The sequence below is a fragment of the Salmo salar genome, chromosome 02, assembly GCF_965601325.2.
Source record: "Salmo salar chromosome 02, fSalSal1, whole genome shotgun sequence".
NCBI lineage: Eukaryota > Metazoa > Chordata > Actinopteri > Salmoniformes > Salmonidae > Salmo > Salmo salar.
The window spans coordinates 13,613,922-13,628,485 of record NC_138292.1 but is presented as its reverse complement, the minus strand read 5'-3'; the positions used below and the strand labels follow the sequence as shown (position 1 = coordinate 13,628,485).

The window sequence follows — 14,564 nt, the reverse complement described above, 5'->3', positions numbered from 1 at the left end:
CTAAAGTGTAACATCATTGAATGTCCTCTAAAGCAATAACAATTCAATATTACATTTCCATTACTATTGTTATTTGGATATGCCTATCTCTCTGACTGAAAATGACCCATACTCTGAGACACAATCACTAGACCATGGCATATTTAACAGATATGCAGAACTAAGATGTTTATCCTGTTTAATAAAGAGGTGATCAATGATATTCAGACACCTAACTCCATTGAGCATCAATCAACAGTTCTGTTGTCTACAACAGAAGTTACAAGGCCGTCTCACTGCCTGGGCTGTTTCAGATCCGTTGGAAAGGGTTTCCAGTAAGGTACCTTTTGTATGATATGTACTCCTGGCTGAGGTTACAGTGAAGCGCCCACATGAACAATGGTCGGATTTAGGCCCTCTTGTCTGTCTGGCCAGTTTTTGAATCCATTTAGGGGACAAAGACTGGCCATGATCTATTTAAAGTCCTCTTTTGCAGTGTTTTAGTCAGACACAGATTATCATTCTTTTCTAATCAAAGATAAATAGCCTATACTCTTAAGAAGGGTACTTCCTTCGTTTTGAAGCTCCATATTTTGGTGCAATCTATCGTCATTTAGAATTCTAGAATATAAATCACATTTTATTGGTCACATAGACATATTTAGCAGATGTAATATACAGACGTTCTGAGAAATCCAGCTAGCACAGTCTGAGAAATCCAATCCTCTTCATCGAATTTAACGGCGTCCTCCTCCACTGACAATAACCTTAACAAAAGATTCACAAGGCCGTAGATGTCGTAAGAGAAGGAACAAAATGGCTGAGTGATGCAGAACATCCATTGTTTGGTGCTTTTATGTTGGAGCTAATCACTATACACTGCAATTTGCAAACAAATTGGCCAATGACTGAAACATATTGTCTTATACACAACATATATATTGTGTTTAAATATTAAGTTGATTGGTTCTAAGAGTTTTGAGCTTCAAAACATGACTTATTTCTTTTATATCTCAGTCTAAATCGAACAAGAGATTTACCTCACATTATGAAGGTTAGAGGTATTCTATTGGAAATTGGCTTGCATTGGTATGGCACATTCTGGGACTGCAGATGAAGACTGCAGCAAAACATTTCACAGCACCTTGATCTTGATTTTCAACCCACTGACTTCTGTACACAAACAAGATTTTGAAGGAAATGCTTTCATTCAACATGAATGACTTTCATAAAAATTGCTTGTATTTTATTTCTTAGTGGTGACTTGCTAAGCCCATTGTCCCAATCCAAATGCCACATTATTTTGCTGTAAACTTAGCTGTGAATAAGCTATATTGTTGTCTCTACCTTCTTGTCCTTTGTGCTGTTGTCTGTGCCCAATAATGTTTGTACCATGTTTTGTGCTGCTGCCATGTTGTTGTTACCATGTTGTTGTCATGTTGTGTTGTTACCATGCTGTGTTGTCATGTGTTGCTGCCATGCTATGTTGTTGTCTTAGGTCTCTCTTTATGTAGTGTTGTGTTGTCTCTCTTGTCGTGATGTGTGTTTTGTCCTATATTTTTATTTAATGTATTTTTATTTTTAATCCCAGCCCCCGTCCCCGCAGGAGGCCTTATGCCTTCTGGTAGGCCGTCATTGTAAATAAGAATTTGTTCTTAACTGACTTGCCTAGTTAAATAAAGGTAAAATAAATACAAATAAAAAGATAATGTGCTGGTACTGTTACAGCAGACTGGTTGACTATCGATGAACAAAGTGTATATTTTCCTTCCTTTAGCAGCAGCCCGAAATCACAGTACATGACAGAAGCAGTAAAACAATGAAATTGTGCTATGTAGTGGCAAAAAATGTATCAAAGCATGACGGGGGGATGGAAAAATCACCGGGGACGTTGGTGAAAAACAGAAATGCAGTTTTTGTGTTTAGAGAGAAAGAAAAAACGAGAGACGGGGAGAATATAATCTCATCATGCAGGGTCCATGGTGCCTATTTACCCAAAATGCAAAGAGGCCAAGTTCTTTAGAACATCCCGCTGTGTCGATTGAAAAGCAGGAACAAATCAAAGACACAACTCATCTGTGTTTATATTTCTCACACAATGACAAAACCCACCCCTTTATATGCCGTCTCTTTATTTATCCGTGGATAAAAAATGCACAGCGTTTCCCATCAACTCTTCCCTGTTCTCTTCCCTGTTCTGCACCAATACTACTTGAGCTTATTTATGTATTTTTAATTGTCATTTTCTAAATTGTAGATTGTCCTACTTGAAGGAGCGTGACTCCATGCTTTGTGTGGGGCTCATCTCCATGTTATATGACCGCTGTGTGGTTACTCCTCCTTCTTGTGCTGTCTATTGCATGAATTAGTTTGGTACAAATGACCTCTACTGTGTGTCTGTCAGTCTCTCTATGTGTCTGTCAGTCTCTTCATGGGGAGCAAAACAAAGAACAGCTGAGACTGTGGAGAGGTAAACAGAGGTCCCCCCACCTCTACTGTCACACACACACACACACACACACACACACACACACACACACACACACACACACACACACACACACACACACACACACACACACACAGAAAAAGCTTTGCCAACAAAATGGAGAGAGTCATCGATACAAACTGACATGTTAGGAGAAAGTGAAAATCATATTTCAGTTTATAAAATAATGCTTTAGTTTTGGGCCACTGAAGTCGTTTCAGCAACGCCTGATTTCTCGCTTCAAAATTACACCCATTTTCAGACAGGCAGACAAAGAGACACATAGCAGAGGGTGAAAGCCGACTGATGTGTCTCCCAGGCTCACTGTGTTTGTATGTTAACGGATGGGGATGGGGGAGGAGGGTTTCTCTGTCTCTCTCTGCCAGCTGTAAGGTTCTGATTCTCAGCATCCCCTCCCTGCTTAAACCACAATACGCTAAGAGACATTCAGCTAGTTCCAGAATCAGAACGTTCTGGAGGTTATTTTAATGATTGTTTTCCTTTCCTGCACACCAATAGTTATATTAGACACACTGTCTTTGAGCAGGCTGGCAGTCAACGGCATGGCACAGGAAAGGATCCACAGACAGGCTCAAAATTGACAAGCCATCTTCTCTTCTTGAAATCCTTTGAAAATATAATTCCCACTGTTTTGATTAGAATATAAGTAGCTTCAATGTAATGCAGCATTGCTGATCCCTTTGTATAGCTCCCACATAGGCTATAGGGCATTTAGTAGAGCAGTAGCAAGCAGCCTATTCAGGATTGTGAGATATGTTAGAATGATTAGAAATGAAAAATGATGCTCACCTTCTTCAGGATGTTACCAGCAAGTGAGATTACCCACTATTCAAGCACTAAGTGGAAACAAGGCCTACAAAACCTCAGCATTAACGCCAACATAGACAAAAAGATTTAAATGTAAAAAAATCCATCTAATAAAATAAGATTGAAGAAAGGAAATATTCTGCCATGTTTGTGTTGAAACAGAGAGGAGCTGAGGAGACACATCTTATCCCATGTGTGATCAACTTTCATGTACATGACAACAGCAAGCAACAGATGCGGGTTTAAGGTTTTGGGGGCTTTTGGGGGAGGCTACACCCCAACATTTCAAGCCCCAATTTCTATGGTTTTTATTTATCCACAATCCTCTTGATGGCAACTGGTGCTGGGAGCAGCAGGGAGCAGGACGCTTGTCTCAGCAGGGGCCATTAGACATGGTGTGGTGGCCGACATAAAAGAGTTCACAGCACCCCGACATGGAGGGGTTGGGGGTGAGGGGAGTGACGGGGGTGAAGGGGGTGGAGGGTGACAAGGACCTGAAACTTTCTCTTTTCTATTTTATTCCCAAAGTACAGAAATAACCATTAAACAACCACTACACTCTATATCCTTTGTGCTAACTCGACATCTGATGCATTTTTGAAAAACGATTAGAGATACTATCAATATTTAATTGTCTGAACTATATGGTACTTATAGTAATATATAGATGAACTCTTAGATAATGCTCAAGGACCGCACTACCTAGACTGCGTAGGTATTTCACATGTTAAGACCTGGGAAGATTAGGGAGACCTGGGCCTGTATCCAGAGTGTCTCAGAGTAGGAGTGCTGGTCTAGGATCTGTTTATATAATAGTATTCATTATGATAAATGGCAAACTAGAAGGCAACTGACCCTAGATCAACATTTTCTCTGAGATGCTTTGTGGATACGTTTAATTACTTTTCATGTTATGTTTTATGTTTTCCTTATTGTGTGAAATTGGGGTGAATTCTGCCTATCTATTAAACTGACCTGACTCATGGCTCAATATGAAACACAATGTTTAGCATGTGAATGTAAAGGATAAATGAATGGAATGTGAAAACTAAATAGGTAATAATATGATTTCCTGATTTCCCCCTCTGCCACAGACATTCATTTGAACTCTTCTGTGACAAATATTATTCGCAGAGAGAACAAGTGGGGAGTGATTGTGTATTGAGTATAACTAATTAAATCTTGCAAATTGCAAATGCCACAGCTCTATTTCTCTCCATACAGCTGACTTTCAACATTATGAAACATGATTGTAAGAAATTGCAGCGAGGAACAGCAGCTGAAAATGAGGAGAAAATGACTTTAATTATATGATGGAAGATACTGGCTATGAATTGAGTGTATGGGTTCTGTCCGTGGCAACAACTGTGTCAGCAGATAGACACATCGATCGTCTTTTATATAGAAGCTGTGGAGGTATATTGACATTGTTCTTAGTCTTAAATACAACATCTCCTTCAATATGTCCTCTCACTGTGTTTTACAGCACCAGACAAAAGATTTGACCTTCACCTATTCCACAGAGAATGTCAGGATACTGTAATAATGACAATTCCTTACAATGTTGTGATTGACAGACATACAAGATAAAAAAAAAACATGTACTACTGACAAAGATAAGTAGTAAATAGTAAATTGTTAGAAGTGAGTAGGAAGGATGGGTAAAAGAGCCCACATCATTTATATTCATCCAGGTGAGTCTCATTGAAATATCATGGATATCTATTTTACATTAAAATACTATGCATATCTATTTTACATTAAAATACTATGGATATATATTTTACATTAAAATACTATGGATATCTCTTTTACATTGAAATACTATGGATATCTCTTTTACATTATAATACTATGGATATCTCTTTTACATTGAAATACTATGGATATCTCTTTTACATTGAAATACTATGGATAACTCTTTTACATTATAATACTATGGATATCTCTTTTACATTGAAATACTATGGATATCTCTTTTACATTGAAATACTATGGATATCTCTTTGACATTGTAATACTATGGATATCTCTTTTACATTGAAATACTATGGATATCTCTTTTACATTATAATACTATGGATATCTTTTTTACATTATAATAATATGAATATCTCTTTTACATTGAAATACTATGGATATCTTTTTTACATTATAATAATATGGATATCTATTTTACGACATTCACCATCACATCATACCCTCACACCCTTCATCTTCCTCAATGAAAAGTAAGTTAATCACATCACATTGCTGTAAGCAGCTAGAAATGCACCATAGTAAACCTCTCCAGCCTCTACACTTCCAAATCATTTGTAGGGATGCAAAAACCTGGTAACTTTCTGCAAAAGATTCCCTCCTAATTCCGGATATCTTCCAACCAGGATTTCTGGAAAACCGGGGGAACGTTTTTTAAATGACTGGAATTTTGCAACCCAAGCACAAGTTTTCTAACTTCTCCCTGATTCGCAAAAGTTTTGCAATGAACATGACTTTTTTCTTTCATTGATATACAGCAGACCATCTGACTATTAGACAGCGGATTGTTTGTTTGAGTCTTTCATATATCTCAATCTTTGTAAGCATCATGTAATTGTTCCTGTCTGAAGCCCAATATGGCTGCCTGCACATCCATGTGTGGCTTTGTGCCTCCATCTTCTGTTCTGTCCCCAGCCGCACACACACAGCAGGGGGTTCCCAATTACCACCACTACTGATTAAAACACTCATGGACAGAAATCTAATTGGCTTCCAGTGAGGAGAACTGGTAATTTCAGCTAGCTAGCTAGCTATACCGACATGAAAGATAATTGTTAAGTTAAAACCAAGAGCACTCCTTGTTTCCTTCATCCATCCTTCTCTCCATCCTTCCATCTCTCCATCCCTCCATCACCTCCATCCCTCCATCTGTCCATCTCTCCATCCCTCCATCTCTCTATCCCTCCATCTCTCCATCACCTCCAACCCTCCATCCCTCCATCTCTCCATCCCTCCATCTCTCCATAACCTTCATCCCTCCATCACCTCCATCCCTCCATCTCTCCATCCCTCCATCTCTCCAGTCAACATTTCCTTCTTCTAGCAATGGAAACAGATGGAATGAGCTTAGAGTTAATGATTGTTGTTACACTGCTAACTCTACCTGTTGTTGCCGCCACAATCTTGGTCTTATGAGATAAGATAATGGGGGGAAGGAAGAGAGAATACATTTGAACATAACTACAGAGATTCTTCTTCTCATTGAACCCAATTCACTGTGTTTCACTTATCGTCTCAACAGCTGTTTACAAGATACACACACATTCCCTCTATATCTCCGTTTTCTCTCTACTTGTTGTTATTGTTGTTGTTGTTGTTGTTGTCCTGTCTCTTTGCAATAACACAGGCCTGATAAAGCTGATTGGTCAGGGCTGGGTGAGGAAGAGGGGAGGAAAGGGGGAGGCAGAGGGAGACTGGGGGAGGCTTCAGGACTGATGACATTTGTCCATGGGTTTTGTAGAGAGACCCCTGCTGTGTTCACACTAACCTCAAAGTGAGTTGGTTCAGTCAGTGAAGGCTGCTAGCAGCAGCTCCAGCTGAACACTCAGTCCACCCAACCCCCATACTGTCTCCTCATATGAACTGATGCTAACTTTAACATGTACACACTTGGAAACACACACATGCACACGTACACGCAACACACACACACACACACACACACCCACACACACCACACACACACACACACACACACACAGCTAACTCGAAATGGCTGATATTTGGTCATGATCATTAGGAGATCATAATTAGACATTATATTAGTCTTATAATGTATTATAACTGGATCATCAGCAAAGTGTTATATTCTAGCTACAGTACGATATTAGCGAACGAGGATAACAACAAATATTCTTGCACATAAGAGAACGACTAGATGTATATGCTTACAGGAAGTGAAGGAAAATTCTAATTCAAATTTAAACCCAGACAGACTTTAATGCCTCAAGCCAATCAACTACTTTCATACAGTCCTCTAAGAGAATTAGATGATATCTACACAAAGTGTGACTTTGTAGTGGCAGGGGAGAGAATATCAGCAGGGCTCAGTGCCTGGACCCCCTGCTGTTTTTAATCAATAACATTAGAATGCCTGGAACTGGTCACTCACAACTGTAATCTGCTTTCATTCTGCGTGCTACCTTGGGATTACACACACACACAGCTCACACCCCTTCTCAAACAAACATACAACCCCACTGCACAGTAACACACATACCCAAGTGCACACTCACACACTGACACGTACATACACACATACACACTCATACATACAGTACAGTGTTGTGTGTTGGATAGCGTAGTTGTGCACTGTCACACATGAAGGGAGAAGGGTAGTAATTAATGCAGGCCCTCTGGCATTCAGAATAGGAGAGTTAGTTTGTAGCCTACTGTATAGATTCACCACTCTGCCTCATGCCCCTGAAACAAAATGGAGGGAAGGAAGAGGAGAAGTAGAACAGGAGGAGAAAATGAAGAAGAGAAAGAGAGGGAGACAGCTAGGAAGAGAGAGAGACTATTAGGAAGAGAGGGAGACAGTGAGGAAGAGAGGGATACAGTGAGGAAGAGAGGGAGACCATTAGGAAGAGAGGGAGACAGTGAGGAAGAGAGGGAGACAGCTAGGAAGAGAGGGAGACCATTAGGAAGAGAGGGAGACAGTGAGGAAGAGAGGGAGACAGCTAGGAAGAGAGGGAGACCATTAGGAAGAGAGGGAGACAGTGAGGAAGAGAGGGAGACAGCTAGGAAGAGAGGGAGACCATTAGGAAGAGAGGGAGACAGTGAGGAAGAGAGGGAGACAGCTAGGAAGAGAGGGAGACAGTTAGGAAGAGAGGGAGACAGTGAGGAAGAGAGCAAGACAGGAAGAGAGGGAGACAGAAAGGCAGACAGGGTATGAATAAATGTTAGGGAGACAGAAAGGGAGACAGGGTATGAGTGAGGTTAGGGAGACAGAATGGGAGACAGGGTATGAGTGAGGTTCGGGAGACAGAATGGGAGACAGGGTATGAGTGAGGTTAGGGAGACAGAATGGGGGACAGGGTATGAGTGAGGTTAGGGAGACAGAATGGGAGACAGGGTATGAGTGAGGTTAGGGAGACAGAAAGGGAGACAGGGTATGAGTGAGGTTAGGGAGACAGAATGGGTGACAGGGTATGAGTGAGGTTAGGGAGACAGAATGGGAGACAGGGTATGAGTGAGGTTAGGGAGACAGAATGGGTGACAGGGTATGAGTGAGGTTAGGGAGACAGAATGGGAGACAGGGTATGAGTGAGGTTAGGGAGACAGAATGGGAGACAGGGTATGAGTGAGGTTAGGGAGACAGAATGGGGGACAGGGTATGAGTGAGGTTAGGGAGACAGAATTGGAGACAGGGTATGAGTGAGGTTAGGGAGACAGAATGGGAGACAGGGTATGAGTGAGGTTAGGGAGACAGAATGGGAGACAGGGTATGAGTGAGGTTAGGGAGACAGAATGGTAGACAGGGTATGAGTGAGGTTAGGGAGACAGAATGGGGGACAGGGTATGAGTGAGGTTAGGGAGACAGAATGGGAGACAGAGTATGAGTGAGGTTAGGGAGACAGAATGGGAGACAGGGTATGAGTGAGGTTAGGGAGACAGAATGGGAGACAGGGTATGAGTGAGGTTAGGGAGAGGGGGCGGGAGAGGAGGTGGGGGAGGGGCAGGGTATGAGTGAGGTTAGGGAGACAGAATGGGGGAGGGGAGGAGGGGGGCAGGGGGGGGGTATGAGTGAGGTTAGGGAGACAGAATGGGGGGGAGGGGGGGGGGCAGGGGGGGGTATGAGTGAGGTTAGGGAGACAGAATGGGGGGGGAGGGGGGGGCAGGGGGGTATGAGTGAGGTTAGGGAGACAGAATGGGGGACAGGGTATGAGTGAGGTTAGGGAGACAGAATGGGGGGGGAGGGGGGGGGCAGGGGGGGGTATGAGTGAGGTTAGGGAGACAGAATGGGGGAGGGAGGGGGAGGGGCAGGGGGGTATGAGTGAGGTTAGGGAGACAGAATGGGGGACAGGGTATGAGTGAGGTTAGGGAGACAGAATGGGGGACAGGGTATGAGTGAGGTTAGGGAGACAGAATGGGGGACAGGGTATGAGTGAGGTTAGGGAGACAGAATGGGGGACAGGGTATGAGTGAGGTTAGGGAGACAGAATGGGGGACAGGGTATGAGTGAGGTTAGGGAGACAGAATGGGGGACAGGGTATGAGTGAGGTTAGGGAGACAGAATGGGGGACAGGGTATGAGTGAGGTTAGGGAGACAGAATAGAGACAGGGTATGAGTGAGGTTAGGGAGACAGAATGGGGGACAGGGTATGAGTGAGGTTAGGGAGACAGAATGGGGGACAGGGTATGAGTGAGGTTAGGGAGACAGAATGGGGGACAGGGTATGAGTGAGGTTAGGGAGACAGAATGGGGGACAGGGTATGAGTGAGGTTAGGGAGAGCTTTTCTGGAATCATCATGCTACTGTTACTTCCTGATGTCCTTTCATTTCCCTGACTGTAAACCTTTTAGTTGGAGCAATGTAACAGCCTGATGCACCTGTATTTTCCATGATTCATCAGTGTTCAAATCCATTTTCAACTGTTATATATATATAAACCATGCATCTTCTATATTTCCATCTAAACATTTACATTAAGTGTTGAATTTCCGTTAAGTGTGGCATTAGCCACACAGTGTTATTGTAAAGGTAAATAATATCAGTCCATGGCAATGCATTTCACCATATAAGGTACCTTCAACTATGCTGTTAATCACAGTAACAAAGACACATAATGTGATTAATTAGGACATACTGTAGTTTCTAGTTACTAGTTAGTTACTGTAGTTATAAACAATTATAATTGTTTTTGTCAGCAAAAATGTGAATCCTGATTGAATATCTAATGGCATATGTCAGTTTTAGTCAATATAGTTATCCTCCAATTATATTATCTCATTTGGTAGGCCTACTTTGTATTATTGGCCCCCTTGACAGTTTGTTTACATTTCTCAAATGATAATCTAGAATGTTATGAATAATGTATAGCCCTGAGCTCCTGCTGCACTGCGATCTTTTTAATTCCTGTTCACGTACATTATTTGGTCGGGTATGTATGTAATTCAATAACAAAATAAAAAATACAAAAATACATTTCTAATTTAATGCAGCGATGTTATAGCCGATTGATTGTTGTATCCTATTTCATGGGCCACATATTGGGGAAAACAGCACTTAACCTAGCCAAATTACTATAGGTCACATGTCACATATCTCGTGAAATGCTGCAGCTTGAACGTCTGAAAAGGGAACAGCTAGGCTGCATGCATCCATCTTCAAATGTGAAAAGGATTAGAATCCAGCCATAACTAGTCAGGCATGCAGGTTAGGATAGATGCATTAGGAATAGACGGCTACATCATTGAGCCTGGCTGGTGTTGGAAATGTCACAGACTGCCAGTGCTGAGTAGCCCAGTGAAAAGTCAGCTTTATTCAGGTTTTCAAATGGCACAGAGACTTAAAGATAAAGGGCTTAATTAAAGACATCAATCAAATAAAATCTTTAAAAAAAGGTTGTTACATTAGTTCTGAACCATTGTTTTTCGCAGGTTACTTCACACAATGTATTGGTCCTAAAACATCTATTTAGCAATATTAAATAGAAGTATTCAGCCAGTAAATGAGCAGTAGCCTATTTGACCCCAGTGTGTGTCTACTTCTACTCAAATCCAGTTCAGTATATTATATACACAATATTCTTAAGAAAACACCAAGTATACATCTTGTATATCCAATTAATATATTATTACAGTACTGGGGACAAATGTAAAGAGATTGTTAAAGTCATTTTATTCACTACTCCCCGACAGAGGTATGGAGGTGAATGGCGTTTCAGCAGTACACCTCTGTACATTATGACATGGATTCTGGGTCCCTATGTAGAGCAGACAGATACTGATAGATAAGCAGACTCCTCAGCAATATATTTCAGCACATAATAATATACACTGGATAGGAATATCCATAGAAACATAACCTATCCATAGAAATGTAACCTATCCATAGAAACATAACCTATCCATAGAAATGTAACCTATCCATAGAAACATAACCTATCCACAGAAACATAATCTCTCCATAGAAACATAACCTATCCATAGAAACATAACCTATCCATAGAAATGTAACCTATCCATAGAAACATAACCTATCCATAGAAATGTAACCTATCCATAGAAACATAACCTATCCACAGAAACATAATCTCTCCATAGAAACATAACCTATCCATAGAAACATAACCTATCCATAGAAATGTAACCTATCCATAGAAACATAACCTATCCATAGAAATGTAACCTATCCATAGAAACATAACCTATCCATAGAAATGTAACCTCTCCATAGAAACATAACCTATCCACAGAAACATAATCTCTCCATAGAAACATAACCTCTCCATAGAAACATAACCTATCCACAGAAACATAACCTCTCCATAGAAACATAACCTCTCCATAGAAACATAACCTATCCATAGAAACATAACCTATCCATAGAAACATAACCTATCATAGAAACATAACCTATCCATAGAAACATAACCTATCCATAGAAACATAACCTATCCATAGAAATGTAACCTATCCATAGAAACATAACCTATCCACAGAAACATAATCTCTCCATAGAAACATAACCTATCCATAGAAACATAACCTATCCACAGAAACATAACCTCTCCATAGAAACGTAACCTATCCATAGAAACATAACCTCTCCATAGAAACATAACCTATCCATAGAAATGTAACCTATCCATAGAAACATAACCTATCCATAGAAACATAACCTCTCCATAGAAACATAACCTATCCATAGAAATGTAACCTATCCATAGAACATACCCTCCATAGAAACATAACCTATCATAGAAACATAATATATTTACAAGAGGGGAGGGAACTACTTGGACTATTGGCAATGCAGTCAAAATCAAATTGATGTCAACTTTAAATACATGAACTATTTGATATGATGGAGAATATACTGCATCTTTCAATAAGACACTGTATTTGGATACAGTAAATCATAGACCATAATGATATGTATTTTATTGACAAGGACTACAGAGGCTTAATACAGAAAAAACAGGAAACACTTGTATGAGGAATCAATGGTCATAGATAATTGTACATTCATGTAATCCAGATGATGGTTATTTTCTGTTCAATAAATGTGTTCCACCAATAACTATGAACATTTCCAGAGCCTTACAGGTTATGAAATAGCACACATGAAACTGTGTATAATGAAATTATTCAACATGTAGAATGTGATTAAAGATAATCCTGTTTATTGTAAAAATCTGAATTTCATTTTACCGTTACATAGTCAAGTTTTTCTCCCTAAAATGCAATGTTAGTGCATTTCATTTATTTTTGTTTTGCAACTTGCATACTAAAAAATAAAGAAAATAAATAATAATAATAATTGTCAAGTGTATCCAGTCTTGTTTGAGGAAGTGCATTATGCATGAAAATCGTATTTTCTAATTTGGCCGTCATAAGTATGCCACAGTAGTAATCTATCTGCCTCTAAACAGCCATGACAGAGGTTCACCTAGCAGCTGATGAGAAAACAGCTGTTAATGCTTCCGTCTCATCCGACCAAAATAAGACTCACAGAACAGGGCTAATGAGACACCATTAGTTTAAGGCTGGCGTGTCACCTAGGCAGGTAAAATTGTCATGACATTCATATAATTGGGTTCTCAGTATGTAAGAGCCGTTGTCCTCACGCCCACCATGGACACATTTTGCATTATTTAGAGAGAGAAAGGGAAGACACAGTAAGGTAACAATCCCCTTTCACACCCCATCAGCTAGAACTGATCTGGAGCCTGTGTAAGTACAGCCAAGATTCTCACTGCACTAATTATTTGACACCAATCATAGTTTCCCATCCTATCCTGTCCAATGCAAGCAGCGTAAATAACTATGGCCCACTGGGTTCAGCAATACTCCACGGTGCTAAGGCAAGTAATGCAAGTATTACTGCTAATTCATGAAGCCATCTCCTAAATGACCCTTCTCCCTACAACTAGTGTAAAATAAAGGTTAAATAAAATACAATAAAACATTATAATAAGTGTGTATTACTGACAGACTGGGAGAAAGAGAGAGAGAGAGAGAGAGAGAGAGATTGTTTATTTCACTTTTGTTTATTGTCTATTTCACTTGCTTTGGCAATGTAGACATATGTTTCCCATGCCAATAAATCAATTTGAATTGAATTGAGACAGAGAGTAGAGAGAGGACAGATCTAGGCTGGCCTCAACAGCCTCAGGTCTCAGGGTTCCCACATGCATAGCACAATAAGATGAAGACCTGCACAAACCTGTCCATATGACATCAGGACTGAATCCGGTGAAAGGCTATAATCACGTCCTCACTTTCTCGAGTATGTTAAAGTAAACACTCACTGTAACTATAGCAACCTCATCTTGGGTCAGACATTTTACCATACAATTCCCAGTTGTAGGCTACAATGGCATAAGTCATGTCCAAGCAAGCACACAGCACAATGTTACCCTGCCTGCAGTCAAAGCCTGATTCTCTGTCACTATGTGTTGTGTTAGATGGATAGATAGAGCACATTATTTTCAGCAATATCAAAATAAGTCATTCTTTCAACATACCCAGCGCTGCTGTACTCTCACTAAAGACCCAGGACACCAAACTGTGAGGCCGACTCAGCTCAGCTCTGATCCCAAATCCAACATGTCCGCCAGCCCATACTGAGTGAAGGAGGAAAGAATTGTCTCCATTTTCTCTCCGCTGAAATGGTACTCACTCAGGTAAGAAAATGGTAAATCATCAAGCGAGAGGTTCAGGAGAGGAATATTGGGTGTCTGGTAGTGTGCCCTTGTGATATTTCTGAGCCAGCGTATTGAAGATGCAGCTTTTCTTTCCTAATTCTGTCGACTTGGAGCTTTGATGCCCCCCAACTGTGCACAGTATGGTCTTTGAACCAGGGAAGAAACTCTCTTAGATTAAAATGTTTAAACAATCCATGGGAAACTAAAACTACACACAGACACACATAACACTGTTCTCTTCTACTGCTATTTACTTCACCTTTAGATACATTCCACAAAATATACAATGTTTTGTTGTGAATCACTTATACTCCCCCTCATCGGGTTTTCATTTAGACACACATTCATACTAAAGCC

The 14,564-nt window shown here is 40.5% G+C and overlaps 1 protein-coding gene across 2 annotated transcripts in view; it reads right to left on the bottom strand.

The window, feature by feature from the left end:
- Positions 1-14,232, bottom strand: part of ctnnb1 (catenin (cadherin-associated protein), beta 1) — a 32,539-nt gene extending 18,307 nt beyond the window's left edge. Inside the window, exon 1 of one of the 2 annotated variants that reach the window (XM_045696240.2) lies at positions 14,028-14,232. The gene's annotated coding sequence lies outside the window, so the exon portion shown is untranslated. Of the gene's footprint in view, positions 1-3,277; positions 3,301-14,027 lie in introns of those variants that run through there. The other variant, XM_045696243.2, reaches the window with a different exon arrangement.
- Positions 14,233-14,564: the final 332 nt, after the last annotated feature.